The sequence below is a fragment of the Chenopodium album genome, chromosome 2 (assembly GCF_948465745.1).
Source record: "Chenopodium album chromosome 2, dcCheAlbu1.1, whole genome shotgun sequence".
NCBI classification, from domain to species: Eukaryota; Viridiplantae; Streptophyta; class Magnoliopsida; order Caryophyllales; family Amaranthaceae; genus Chenopodium; species Chenopodium album.
The window spans coordinates 51,359,029-51,368,248 of record NC_137835.1 but is presented as its reverse complement, the minus strand read 5'-3'; positions in this window follow the sequence as shown (position 1 = coordinate 51,368,248).

The window sequence follows — 9,220 nt, the reverse complement described above, 5'->3', positions numbered from 1 at the left end:
CGAATGAACCCAGCGTCTAGCAGCTTTCTGACTTTGGCATCTGCCGCATGACTTCTTTCCTCGCCGTGATTTCTTTTCTTTTGCCGGATGGGCTTCTTTTTTGGATCCATAGCGAGTTTGTGGACAGCAAGATCCGGGTTGACGCCTTACATCTTTTCCACTTCAAAGGCAAAAATGTCTTTGAATTCTTTCAGTAGAAGGTGCAAATCTACACCCAACTTAGCATAAGCAGCCGTCCCCACCTTAATAGTATGCTCGGCACGGCTGTCTTCCAGAGCGAGATCAATGTGCTCTCCGGATGGTTGGGGACGGAGCTCATCTGACCGCTCTCCGGTTAGTGATTACTATTTTTTCTCTTTCTTCACCTCCACCAGCTCAGCAGCTTTTCTTTTCTTTCCGGCTGCTGGTGGGGTTGGGCTAACATCCTTGACATTGTCAAGGTCTATTGGCTCCTGCCCTTGGTCGTCTAGGGCCACAATATCTTTGACGGCTTAGAGATAGCACTCCCGAGCCGTAATCTGATCCCCGTTCAGGGAGCCAACAGAGCCATCATCCCTCTCATACTTGATAAGCATGAGATAAGGGATGATTACAGCCTTGGCTTTGTTGAGGGTTAGATGGCCTAAGATGATGTTATAGGCGGTCAGTTCCTCAACGACAAAGAATTTGACGACCAAGAGTCATCCTTTTCCTTTTTCACCCAGCCGGATAGGTAAGTCGATCATACCGACTGGGTAAACCATTCCACCCCCAAAACAACCAAGGGGTGGGTAACCGGATGCATATTGCTGAGCTTGTATTTTAGCTTTTGTAGGCACCAGAGACTGATGATGTCTGACGAGCTGCCGGTGTCAATAAGGATTCGCCCAACCAGCTGGATGGCGACCTTAAATTCAATGACGACCGGGTCGTCATGCGGACGGCGAACGCTGCCCCTGTCCTTCTCAGTGATCAGAACGTCTGGGAAAGAGCTAGCTGACGCCTTCTCATCGTCATCCTTGTCCATCTTTCAAAGACGGCTCTTGGTGCCCCGGATGGTAGGGCCACCACATGAGAACCCGCCTTCTATGGTGTAGACCGGCTCCTTATCGGTGTCCGAACTACTAGCAAGCTAGGAAGTCTTGGACGACTGCCCCTTGTTCTTCTTATTAGTCCTTTTGGACTTAGAAATGTAGGACTTTAACATCCCCTTGTCAGGCAGACGGTCCAACGCCTGTTGAAGGCTGAAGCAGTCGTTGGTGTCATGGCCAACTTCCTCATGGTATTGGCAGAATTTGTTCTTGTTCCGTGACTGGACGAAACTTTTCATTAGATTCGGCTTCTCAATAGTCAGCCGGTCCTTTATCTCCATGAGGATGGAGTTGCAGTCATTGTTAAACTTGAGGACGTACGGTTTAAACTCTCTCTTTTTCTTCTGGGACGGCTGGTCAAAATCACTAATCGCCCAGACTTCTTTTCTCTTCTTTCTCTCTTCTTTCTTTTTTGCAGGCTGAGCAGACCGGCTTTCTTTTTGTTTGTCAAACTTCTTGAAGTCTGACTGGCCACCAGTCGTGCAGAGGTCGGTTGCTTGAATATAGCTTTCCGCCTCCCTCAGGGCTGCCTGCAGCGCAAATGCCCCTTTTCTGACGAGGTCAAACTTAAAGTTCAACCCGTCTCTCATGCCCTTAAAGAAGTCTATTAATGCTACCTCGTCAGACAGCCCCTGGATGTGGATTCCGACCAGGTTGAACCGCCTGACATATGAGCGTAGCCCTTCTCTCTCACTCTGCTTAACGGTGCGCAAATCAAGGCTTATTTTCTTAGCAGGGATGTTTATTGAGAAGTTTGTGGCAAACAAGAAGGCTAGCTTCTTGAAACAATCAATGGAGCCGGCTGGCAGGTTGACAAACCATTGTTGGGCAATGCCCTTCAATGTAGTCGAGAAACATGGACATTAAGTGGCATCGTCCCACCCTTGTAGACACGTGAGGTTGGTGTATGCCATCAGGTGGTCTTCTGGGTTGGAGGTGCCATCATACATACCTACCAACACATTCTTAACCTTGGCCGGCTATGCCGCCTCGGTTATATTCCTGGTGAACGCAGAAGGTTGTTCACCAAGTTTGAGCAGTCAGAGCTGTCAGTCCAAAGGTTGGACGTTGTTTAATGCCGCCTGACCTCCGAAGGGAGGTGGCAACATAAATGGAAGGCCATATGGCCCATATTCCGCCTGGGGTGCAAATTGGACAGACCCTACCATCATACGAGGGTCGGTGTTGACGGACTTGCCGCATGTCCGACTCTCAAGTAAGGATAGTGAGTTCCTTTTAGAAGTTTGTTTGAAGCTGTCTGGAAAGCTCGAGGTGGAGGCTGACTCAGACAACTGCAGGTGTCTTCTCTACTCAATGATTTGTCGAGCGTTGGAAACAGTTTTCTTTATGGCTTCCGGCTACTCGTGTCGGGCGTGCCTCTGAGGACCCTTTGGCAGAAGGATCTTGGTCCAGTCAAGTCTTGCGGCTACCTTCTCCTTCTCCTTAGGGTGAGGAGTAGGCTGCCTTTCCTTGACCTACTTCTTCCTCCCAGATGGAGGTGTCTTATTAGCCGACTGTCCCTTGCTGGGACCAGCGTTGTTTTTGTTGATCATCTCCTCAATTTCACCCTTGAAGGAGTTCATGAAAGTCATGAGCTCGTCCCGGGTGACCAGAGCTGATCCTTTGGCCTTCTGGGTTTCACCTTCTAGCCTCTTAGCTGATCTCTGGAACAGGTGTATTTGAAAATAAACGAGCCATCTTTGGCCACATACGTCTCCACATCATCATCATCATCATCTTAGTCAGTAAAGACCTCCGGCTGATGTACCAGTTGAGGAATGCTTTAACTACCCGGTTGAGGAATGCTTGTATTACCCGATCGGGTGATAGGTTGAGGGTTGCTTGGATCAGGAGGTGGTACAGACTCTTGAACCATCTTTGAGGTACCCTTCCCATAGATGGCGCCAAATGTTTTGGGTGTTTTTGTCCCTCGGAAGAGTTACGTCACAAAGTCTGGTCCGGCGTGAGTTGTACCTTCAAAATAATGGAGACTCCAGGCGGTTAGAGCTCCGCCTCCGACGGTAAGGTTAGTACTTGAATATGAGTAGGTGAAAGTGCGGAAAAGAAAATGAGATATTCTCGAATTCCGAGATCATGTGTTTCTCTGATGTGAGAGAAAGTAGGGTAAGTGTAAATGATTGAATGTGTCCCCAAATATGAGGAATATTTCTATTTTTATAGGGTCATTGGAGGATGTGCCCCTATCTAGGTCATTTGACCTAGGTTTGGTGGGCTGCATCGCTTTTCGGCGTTCTTGGGAGTTGGGCCCTTGAAGGCCCTAATTTTAGAGATATCTAAGGCTGACACGTGTTAGATGGCAATTGGTCCACTTGGACCAGCCTAGGCTTGACACGTCGCCCTCTCTAATTGGTCTACGTGGGCAGGGTAATTTTACCCAAAACATTTGCACTTCACAGGTGACAAGTGGCTGGCATTGTGGCGCCTGTGACACGCGGTAGCAAATAAGCGGTGAATAGTAAAATTGTTCACCTTCTAGGGTTTTACAGGGATGCCCTTGATTTTACCCTTCTATAAATAGAAGGTTTCATCCCCCCTCTCCCCCCATTTAACACTCCAAATTTGACTTTTTGGAGAGATAAAAAGAGAACGTCTAGAGAGAGAAACTCAGCTTCCATTTGCATGTGATATTGCGTTTTTCGGCTGCTCATCAAGGAACACACCCGGTCACCGCTAGTAGCAGTTTTCAGAGTTTCAAAGACAAGTAAAAATTAACCACCTGCACCCCTTTCAAGCTTTTTATAATTTTCCGCTTCTGTAGTTCGGTTTTAAAATAAAATGGACTCTCCATCGACCCACACGGCATCGCCTAGGTCATTCTACCGGTCTACTGGTACAGTTGAATCTAGAGACGGGGTTGCCATTTCTTGAAATTTCGACTTGCTTTGCTCATCCCCGAACACCTCCGTCTTTGTGTCTATGCAGGACACCATGGCTAGAGTAAATCTAATAGCTATTAAGCCGAGCAAGCGGCGCGCTAGAAGAGTGCCCGCTGACGAAATTGTTCTTGATGAGGAATATGAGGACTCGGAGGAAGAGCAAGAGCAGGGAGACGAGGAAGAGCAGGCGTCCTCTTCCCCGGGTGGAACCCCTTCAACCCCCAGTGATACCATTTTCGATGGGGAAAACGGCAAAGATGATGCCTCAGACCTAGGGTCTGGTGAAGGGGAGTCAGGCGGCGAAGAAGTCGCTGAAAGATCTGGCTAAGAAACTTCTGCCTCTGACCAGGAGGAAATTGCGGTTAAGTATTTGCAGCTGGAGAAAGGGTCAAAGCAGCAAAATCCCTTAAAAAAAAGAATGCTTATCAGGGATTTATCTGGGATGATTGATGATCCAGAATGGACCATTAGCTGTAAAGACACGTGGCTAAACATTTTGGGTTTCATTGCCGCCTGCGAGTTCTAGGACATTGAGCCCAGCTTCCCTGCATTTGCTCATATACACTATATGAGCCGGGCCCCAGGCGGCCATGGTGGGTGGTACACTTCTACCACACATCAGGAATATTTGATGACTTTGGATAAGCCATCCAAATGGTCCGGCTGGAAGGAGAGATTCTACCTAGTCAGCTCTCCAACTTTAGGGAACAACCGGTTCCTTTGCCAGTACAACCAGGATCCGGCGCTGCTCAGGAAGAAATGCGCCCTGCCCCGGATGTCTTTCCAGTGCTTATGAACATATAATGGAGCCGGGTTTTTTCAAGACTACCACCATGCCTTTAGAGGACGGGAGTCAAATAATTGTTCCTAAGAACTGGATACCCTATCCGGATTTCTTTAAAAACGAGGCCTTCCTCTCCGCCTGTGGGCTTAGTCCCATGTTCAAGCGGGGTAGACTTATAACACATCCGGCGTTTTGCCGTCTATATTAAGAATTTTGTTTTTTATTCATCTTTTGACCAATTGTTTTCTTTTTTTTTTGTTTTTGTTGAATAAGAGAAAAACTTGGTGCCCCCAAAAATGATGCCTGCTGAATCGGGTGGAGACAAAAGCGGCCTTGGAGGCCAAAGAAGCAAAAAAGGGATGGGTAAGCCACCGGCTGTACCCCCCTTTGTTCAACTTCTAAATTACTCGGCTGTATATTTTATATTCAATTCATAAGTTTTCCGGTTGTAATTCTGTTGATATATTCATTTTGTGGTTTGCAAGGTGGTAGAAAGTTTATCACCCGTTCAATTACCAAGCTGTTTAAGCAGCCGGGTAATAACAAACGGACTAGGGATGAGCTGTCCAAGACCCCGTCTAAGATGGGAAGAAAGAATACTCCCACTTCCTCTTCAACCAACCAGATCGACCTACAACCGTGGGAAAAACCCTGGCTGTGATGAAGGCTCTAAGCGAAAGCTCGGGGTGATCTGCTAGGAAACAGTCGGATGTCTCAAACGACATCGAAGGGTGGCATGCCATCCACTGCTACAGACAACTCTGTAGCGGCTGAAGGAGAAGCCCCTCAGCTTCCTGTCCAACGTAAGACAAGGATAGAACTCCCAAGGCTGGTTGACTATATGCGAGTTAAGACTTGGGTCAATCCACCTGAAGGTTTGACGAGCAGCCGGCATGAGTCGGGTGCCGCCTATGCTGCTTTCTCACGAAGTAATTCTTTTGGTGCAGATGCTCCCTCTACTCCGCCTAACATGCAGGGGTTTGCTAAGAGGATGGTGAGGGCTCTCACCCGGTCAGAGAAGCTCTATGTGCCGGATGTCTATGTCGTGGATTTTGACTATATCCAGGGCCTACTGGCGGAGGTAATCTACTACTTTTGACCTAACTTTTTAAGCTTTTTAACTTACTATGCATACCACCTGTACCCATTTTTCAGACGATGCCGAGGATAGATGGGTTGAGGGTCCCATTCAAGCAGAAGGGACAAGAGGTAAATGATGCTAAACAGAGGGTCGTTCAAGCTCTCAACTCTACTGAATACAGTAAAATACAATGCGATGTTGAAATTAAAGTAGTAGAGTTGAAATAGGAGGAGCTGATAAAGAATCTGACGGCATCTAATAACGTAGCGAATGAGCGGGTGGCCAAGCTCTAAGAGGAACTGAAGACTATTTAGTCTAACCTCAAGACCTTGGAGGAAGCTGACACGGAGAACACCCATCTGAGGGCTGACGTCAGCCGCCTGGTGGTCGACCTTGTCAACCTTAGGAACCAGAACCGAGACGAGATGTCCTAAGAACAGAAAAAGCTGGTTGCTGAGAACGAGTGGGACACGGAGGCCCGACTGCGTATTGCGTGGCACTTGCTCCACCCAAAAATTGAGTTTGATGTGCTGAAGCTTCGATACGACTACGCCACTAAGGTGTATGATGCACAACAGCTCAACGAGCAAGCGCTGCCTCCCTTCAAAGCTTGGGGTCCTGAGCAAAGCTATGAGGTCTCTGATAACGAGGAAGGGGAGGAGCTGACTTAAGGCCATGATGATCAGATTCAGACCGACAAAGTGGAAGATAATCAAGTCTAGGCTCCGGGTGATCAGACTGCGACTAACCTTCCAACCGGTCAAGACCAACCGGAGAAGACCCAGCTGCAGTTATTCAGCTTCCTCACTTCAATTCAGCGACAGTATGCCAACCTTTCCTACTTTTCGGCCTGCGAGCCGAGTATTTGATGTATCTTTTTTCCACAGAGGTATCCGATGGAAGCCGGAGTAGGCATCCATAAAACTCATCAAGGCATGAACGGCTGTAGAATTAACTAGGCTGTCGATCTTTGGGTGCGGATAACTGTCCCTCCAAGCAACACTACTACACCAAGTGTCTCATTTTTAGGAGAATCAGATGATGAACAACAAACCCTTGGGCCGAGTTAATCGATGCCGGATGTCGAGATCGGGGAGGACACTGCTGGCACCAGCCGGCAAGCCCCCAGCTCTGAGGAAAACTCTGATGATGACTTTGTGTCATCATCTTCTGACAGCGCCTCCATTGACTAGGAGGAGGCACAATCCAATCTTAGAGCTGCCTGAGAGTCCATCTCCGTACAGAACGGAGAGGGCTAGGAAGAGGCGTCTGCTACGCGGCGGCTGGAAAATGCTCCTTATTTCTTGCACGTTCTAAGAGCAGGCTAGACAATATAACGAAAGACTTGGGGAAGTTTATTTCAGCCCATGTCATGGGACATGGCATTTTGCTGTATGTGCCAGATGTTGAGGACACGGTCACCTAGCTAGATTTCTTATCGGTGTGAAAGATACTCTGATCCCGCCTGCATTAGATCTTCAAGATTTCCGTGTGCGTTCTTACAACACCCGGTCACCGTTTGGTGCAGTTTTCAGATTATTCAGAGCTAAAGTAAGGTAATCGCCTGTACCTCTTTCAGCTTGTTTTTCTTCTTTTCCGTTCGAATACATTCTTGTTCCGTTTGTATACTTAGTCTTTAAAAATAAAAATGGACACTTCATCCATACACACGTCACTGCCTATGACATTAAGTCGGTCTCCAAGTACGGCTGAATCTAGAACAGGGGGTGCCAATCTGGACAGTCAAAAGTACTTTGCTCATCTCCAAATTGCGTAAGGAGCAACTGCAAGCCAAGAAGGCAGCCGTCGAGGCTAAGGAGGCAAAGAAGGGCGTGGTAAGACCGCCTGACCTATTGTCTTTATTTTTTATTTATCTCAAATGTTTTGCCGGCTGTAACCTTTTTGCTTTTTACTTTGCAGGGTGCTGGCATAATCATTCCCCGCACAATCTTAAAGCTAATTAAGAGGCCAGGTGAGGAGTTGGACAAAACCCCCACTACTAAGGCTGCTAAGAAAAACCCTTCCCAGACAACCTCCTCTGCCAACCAAGATCGTCCTAAAACCTGGGGCAAATCTCCTTTTGTTATGAGTGTTTAGAGTGCTTTTGTCCCTCAGGAGAGTTACGTCACAAAGATTAGTCCGGCTGAGCTGTACCTGCAAAAATAACGGAGACTCCGGGTGGTGGAGCTCCGCCTTCGACGATCAAGTTTGTTTCGGGGGTTTTTGTCCCTTGGGAGAGTTACAACACTAAGACTGGATTCAGCAAAGGGCGCATGTACCTGCAAAGCAAACGGACCGCCGGATGGTCGGTAGTCCGCCTCCGAAGATTAAGTTAGTAAGTATTCGGAGTAAAACTTGCGGAAATAAAGTTATCTGCTCGGATTCCAAGCTCAGGTAAGGTGCTGTCTGTTTCTTGAAAACGACAGCTCTGTAATAAATGTGAAAGTGACGTGTTGTCTCGTATTTAGTGTCTCCTGTCATAAATGAGGGAATTGTCCCTATTTATAGGGTCTCATGGAAAAGTGTGCCCACTCTAGGATCTGGTGACCTAGGGATTAGGTCACGCCGTAAAACGGCGCCTCAAGGTTTGGGACCTTGAAGGCCGCCATTCCAGAAGCAATATCTGGGTGACACGTGTCACTGATCCCAAAAGGCTTTTGGGCGCCTCTTAGGGTGACTGACAAGGGAATAAACGCGTCGTCAATTGTCTATCCCTAGATCAAATACAATTTATACAACCTAAACAAACCTAATACGAGTATAAGGCAAGCATAGGGGTCGAACCACAGAGAACGGTAAACACCACCAAATGTTATCGACAATTAAGCTAGTCCGGAAAAGGGGATAAATAAACTGAAGTCTAAAAATGCTAAAACAAGAAATAAAACATTAAGGCACCAAGGGAAATGGGTAGGTAAAGTTGACGCTTGACCATACAATAACAAAGTAGCATATCAATGGTAAACTAAACATGCATGAATACCGAAGTAAAGGGTCCAATCTAGCCGCCTTCCGGGGTCAATTGGCTTCTCTTAACATAGCCTCTATGTTTCCACATTAGAACCATATACTAGGAGGTACTATTAAATAACAATCGGTAGTAATGAATCTCAACTAAGTCAACTTCCGTTACTTGTTAGTAAAGACTCACCTTTGATCAACTAACAATGTGCACTTGCAAGAAAGACCAAAGAATATCAAGCATGCAAAGACTTTAATCACCATTAACATAACCCCAACATTAAAAGCATGAACAATTAGCAACTACACCATCCCCACACCCTTGGCTAGATGACTACTCACAAATCATGTTGAAAACAATATCAATCATCAAATCAATAAGCATCAACATGATTAATAAGCAAGGAAGAAAAATAAAAGCAAATAA